Source organism: Stegostoma tigrinum, unplaced genomic scaffold (assembly GCF_030684315.1).
Source record: "Stegostoma tigrinum isolate sSteTig4 unplaced genomic scaffold, sSteTig4.hap1 scaffold_642, whole genome shotgun sequence".
NCBI classification, from domain to species: domain Eukaryota; kingdom Metazoa; phylum Chordata; class Chondrichthyes; order Orectolobiformes; family Stegostomatidae; genus Stegostoma; species Stegostoma tigrinum.
In genome coordinates, this window is record NW_026728582.1 from 16,923 (window position 1) to 22,657 (window position 5,735).

Consider the following 5,735-nt stretch of genomic DNA (forward strand, 5'->3'; position numbering starts at 1 on the left):
AGCTCACACACCCCTGAACACAACCAGCAATTCAGCATGGCCAACCCACCTAGCCTGCACATCTTTGGACTGTGGGAGGAAACCAGAGCACCGGGAGGAAACCCATGCACACACGGGGAGAATATGCAAACTCCACACAGACAGTCACCCGAGGTTGGAATCGAACCTGGGTCCCCGGCACTGTGAGGCCGCAATGCTAACCACCGAGCCACTGAGCCACCCCAAAATGTGCTGCACTGACCGGGAATCGAACCCAGGCCGCAGCGGTGAAAGCGCCGAATCCTAACCACTGGACCACCAGTGATGCTAACCATCTCTCAAAGACAGCAAGAACTGCAAATGTTGGAGTCAGAGTCAATACAGTGTGGTCCTGACCTGACACGTTGATTTTCTTGCTCCTCTCATGCTGCCTGACCTGCTGAGTTCCTTCAGCTCCACACTGTATTGACTGTTGTCTTTATCCATCAGACCATGGGAAATGTTTGTGCATACCTGCCTGGCCTCGCAGATTTACTTCCGTTCAATGTAGAAATATTCTACCCACAACCCAACACACTGATAGATATGCAACAAGCAGCATGGTTCTAGCTTCAAACATATAACCAAACATGTTCAATGGCTTAAGTAGCAGCAATGCTGATAACTTCCCTTTAGTTACCCGGAGAACTGCTTTACAGCATAGTTATAACAAAGATACACCATTATGGAAAGATAAATCAGATTTACTTGTAAAGCTTCAAGATTAACTGCTTCAACTTGAGAACGTTTCATTCCAATATTAAACATAAAGGGATGATTACCTTCTTCTTTGTTACTTTCAGTGTTTTGTGTGTCAGTATTTTGTTCTCTTTCAAGGTGCTGTTGAGGGCGGCAAATTTTGAAGCTCCATCCTGAAAATGTACATAGAAAACCAGCTATTCATTCACTGCATCTAATCTATATCTCCCATAATATCAAATGAGATAACAGAAGAGATTTCAAAACTCAAGCTTTTATTGTAAAAACATTTTACAACGCTAAAGCCTTATGTCAACATTTGGCCAATTCGAACTCAAGAGGTGATAGCCAGGCAATGATATTTGGAAGTGATATTACAATTTATCCCACGCACAATAGTTTATCACAAAACTAGTATCAATGTTTAACCCATAAAACAATCACTTGGCAACTATTTCAGATTCCCATCCAAGTGTGCAAATCAAATTGTTGGACATGGTGAAGTTGCTGCTTCAAACTGCATTTAAAATGAGGTTTCAAATTATATTTTCTGAGATTTAAAAACACAACAGTGAAAATGATGATTGCTGGCTCACTCAGGTGAAATTCACCAGACAGTCACATTTGGGGAAGTATTTTCAGAAAATACGCTATGGTATATCAAGGTGGTATCTTATCACTACACTCAGTGTCAACTAAGGATCGACAGTAAGTGTTGATATGGTGGCCTTGCGAATGGCACACCCATATAAAGTAAAGCTTAGCAAGCCATATTGCCAGAGAACATCTGTGTAATATGCTTAAAGATTAACGAACCATGCATCGATATTCACTGTACAATCTGGGAGACAGCATTATGGAAGTTAAACAACTGTCCAATCTTGAACTCAGATTTTCCCATGTATATTTATAGAAATTGACACCACAAAAGCAATCATCCTGCACAACACACGTTTTTGATTATTAAAAACAAATCTACTTTTAGATTCAAGCCAGATATGAAAAGTAATTTGGAATTCTGCACTGTGCTCCAATAGCAAACATAATAAACAAGGTGTGACAGCAGCACCGTAGAAATTATGGAGCCAGCAGATGGACAGCAATGCAAAAACATCGTCAACCGCAACTCGAACTTTCAGCAGTATGAAAAACGGAGTGTCTGTCAAATTGTTAACAACCCAACATGAATGCTGCATTTCGTCCTCTTCAAGTACCACCTTCAAACTGCTTTGATTTAATCTAAGAATGATTCAACAGAAAACTTGCATCTTGCCTCCTTACTGTCCTGGACACACTAGTTTGGTCAAGTGACACCAAAATGTTTATAACTAACAAATTATTTTGTTACTTTGTAAAATTCAGGAACAAAATGACTGGGCAAACAGCATGACAAACAGAGTGAGGAGGAATGTCTCGAAACCTGGTAAAACAATATGCTTTTTGAGAAGGTTTTTGAAGTTAGTTTGAAATGTCAGTGGTGGTCCAAGCTAGTTGAAACTAAATAGTTGATGTCTGAAATGCTCAACAAACAAAGCAATGTGATTATCTCTCACTTCCAATGCAGTAAATATTTATTACCGCAGAGAACAATAAAAGGAAGACATGCTAATTGAACAAAAACACTAACGAGAACCAATTAAAGCTATTCGTGTTTTGCCTTGGCTTTTATTAATTACGAGGCCCTCCAAGTGTGCAAATCAAAAGAAAAGAAAACTGACATATATCCTGCTTTTAATATCATTGTGCAAGTGTTCAAACTTCCAAGATAACGAACACTGAGAAAGATAATCTATGAAGGTTGCATCATGACAGAACGATTTTGGAAGACTTGAGCCAAGTTAGACCATCCATATGTAATACATGTATCCCTTGTTGCATTATTGATTCACAGTATTTGTATGCATTCAGACACCAATGTAATTCATTGTAGATATTTTGCTTGAAAATACCTATAATGCCCTGAATATCGATGCACAGTGCCAAATGCAAACGCTTACCTGTTTTTCGCGCTGGCTACTTGTCATTATGTTGCCATCTTCGGAGATGAGATTTAGAAGATCTTCAAATGTTGCCTTTGTGCTCCTAGTCAAGAGAATATAACAAATTACTCTTGACAGAATAGAGTCAAGATTGCAAACAGCTGACATGGAATCTGACAAATAAGCAAGTAATACAGACAGTGAAGGGCAGTGAAACATTTTTCAAACAATTGCAGTTATTTTAATGAAACAGTTCAGATATGTTTTGACACATCTCTTTGGCAGGTAGAATTTGAACCCAAGAGATATTGGGAACTGCAGATGCTGGAGAATCCAAGATAACTAAGTGTGGAGCTGGATGAACACAGCAGGCCAATCAGCATCTCAGGAGCACAAAAGCTGACGTTTCGGGCCTAGACCCTTCATCAGACAGAATTTGAACCCAGATTATTTCAGCCCAGAGATGGAGATGTTACCACTGTGCCACAAAAGCCCTTCATTGCAGTAGTTTTAGGAAATCTCATCACAGCAAGTGAGATTTCACCTCCAAGCTGCCTCAAAATAACAATCATGATCAAATCGTCTACGGCACAGGAATATAAACTACAAGTGCGCACTTCAAAGAGGCCTCGACTGCTTTCTTGGGTGATTAAAATAATTGTGTTCTTTGTATTTCAGGTTCCTATACAAACCTCCAGTTTATATCACCCCGTCACAGCACATCCACAGGAAACTGTCTTACGTTACATCCAACAGCAGATCAGTTTTGGAACACAATAGTTCAATATTTTAAGCTGTCAAACAGTTTTCTTTTTCCACTGTAGAAAATTAACTCCTCACTCCTTAGTGAAAGAATGAAAGATTCTGCCAGTAAGCCAATTGTTAGGATTGCACTGTAGTGCCTCTGGTAATCCTGTCAACACATCTGGAGTGTGAAGATCACTTTGGCAAGTAAACTTGGAGGTGAAACCTGCAAATTCCTACCACATATTTATTAAAAATAATGACACGGCTTTTTCAGAAAAATGACTCACTTTGACACGGCTGCCCAAGTCTTCTGAAACTCTAAGATGTTATTTGCTTGCAATGCACGGGTAATTGCACACACTGAAGAGAAATTTCCCAAAATCCGACATTCCTGTGAGAACATAAAACATGAGTTCTGTGGGAAAAACAGTGGCTCCCCATGACCCAATACCTCAGACATTAAAATGTTCCATCAGAAAAACGTGATCTGCAAAAATAACAGCATTAACAAACGACTTTGTGGGGGCAAAAATTCCACAAATCTTAGCGACTTAAAACTTGATCTTCATTTTTATTTCCCTCTGAGACATTTCACTCTCTGCCAACACTTGGCTCGTTAGACATGGTTACTGACGCCAAAGCAAAGATTCGAATGAATAAGTTGGAGACACGGCCATCTGAGTGGTGGAAGTGGCGAAGTTAGGGAGCTGGAGACGGGTAATCATCTGTGTTATATCCATTGTATTCATCTGATAAACGAATGACAGATTACATTTTCTGCCAGCATAGGAGGGCAGGGCCTGACACATGAGATAATCATTCAAGGAAAGCATACAAATCAGAAAATTGAGTCTACTTTTATGAATCACAATGTTATTGAGACTGAGTTAACTAATCGTAGTGAGGATAGCATGTGAATGTCCTTCATCTGCCTGCCCCACGGAGACAGGGAGAAGAATAGAACAAATCAAACCTCCCTTCCACAAGCATCAATTTGAACTTTGTTGGGAGGGGCCGAGGGGCAGGAGAGTAGGAAGCCTGCAATTGTTTGTTCTCAACTCTCAAAACCACTTCTGCTTAGCGAGGAAGGCCAAGGAGGGAGAGGGTCATTAGACCATATTGGCTTTATGTGGATGTGCCTCACTGGGCATCATTAGATAGATGCCTTGTCTGATTAAGTCCAGCAGGTAAGATCTCAAGCCCACAGTCTTCCGGCTTGAGGGCAACAAAGGCTGCTGCAGTAAAAAGTAAGTGACGGAGGACACTTCAACATGGATAAGGCCCCTCATCAACTATTGTCAACTCAAATGACAACCGGAAGAGCCAGCCAAGTGATCACTGGAAGGTGGCAACTCATCTACAGAATGGCCTTTGACAGCACCAGTTTCTAGGTCGGCACTGATAAGCCTGTAGTGGAGGATATGTATCCATGTCATGACTGGGTGTCTGCACTAGAAAATGTGACTTAGTGGATGTGAAACTGGAGACAGACATCAATGCCTTAAGATTCTTTACGAGTCCAATCCATGAGCAGCGTTGCCAAGAGCCAAACCAGATTTGTCACAAATACCTGGCAAAGGTATAATTATGAATCTTCATTCCCAACCTTTCGAATGACTAAATATTTTATGGTCACATGAATATGGGAAATTTCAATGATAATACACTTTTGTTGCTATGATCCAGTGCCATTTTGGATGATAAAATGAATGTGAATAAATTACTTAATTCACTTAATTAGTTAATTACTAGCTTCCTGTCTTGATTCTTTCCAAATGTACTCGTGGGAATGCCACATATTGATGACAAAGACAAGCCTGATATCAGGTATGACAGCCCTTCCTCATCCTTTTCCCAATTGCTGATTAAAATGCAAAGACAAATTCCTTTGGCAAACACATAAGAAACAGACAACCAGGCAAGTTACTGAAGGGCCGTCATACGGGCATATGGAATGCAGAAAACTGAGAATAAAATTTACAATGTATCATAAATCTGATCACTGCTCGGAAGGGAGGCAAGCAACATTCTGTAATGCCTAATAAGTAACTTTGTGTTTGAAGGGCCACTAAAAATCTGAAATCAGTTTACTTTATTTCTCCACAGAAATATTTTTGATGAGAAAGAAAACTTTAATATTTCAATGCAACTGTAAACTGAGGCATGAACTATGAGCAGCCAACTCTATGGAAATTACAAATGCTAGGATTTGCCATGAAGCATTCAATTCTAATTCTGCTCGTCAATTCGAGAGGCTTTCAAACCCTAAACATCTCAACACATCGTAGGAAC

At 40.0% G+C, this 5,735-nt stretch overlaps 1 non-coding gene across 1 annotated transcript; it reads right to left on the reverse strand.

Annotated features, from left to right (window-relative positions):
* Positions 1-232: 232 nt before the first annotated feature.
* Positions 233-307, reverse strand: trnae-uuc (transfer RNA glutamic acid (anticodon UUC)). The gene has a single exon. It is a non-coding gene; the product is annotated as a tRNA-Glu (tRNA).
* Between the last annotated feature and the right edge of the window lie 5,428 nt (positions 308-5,735).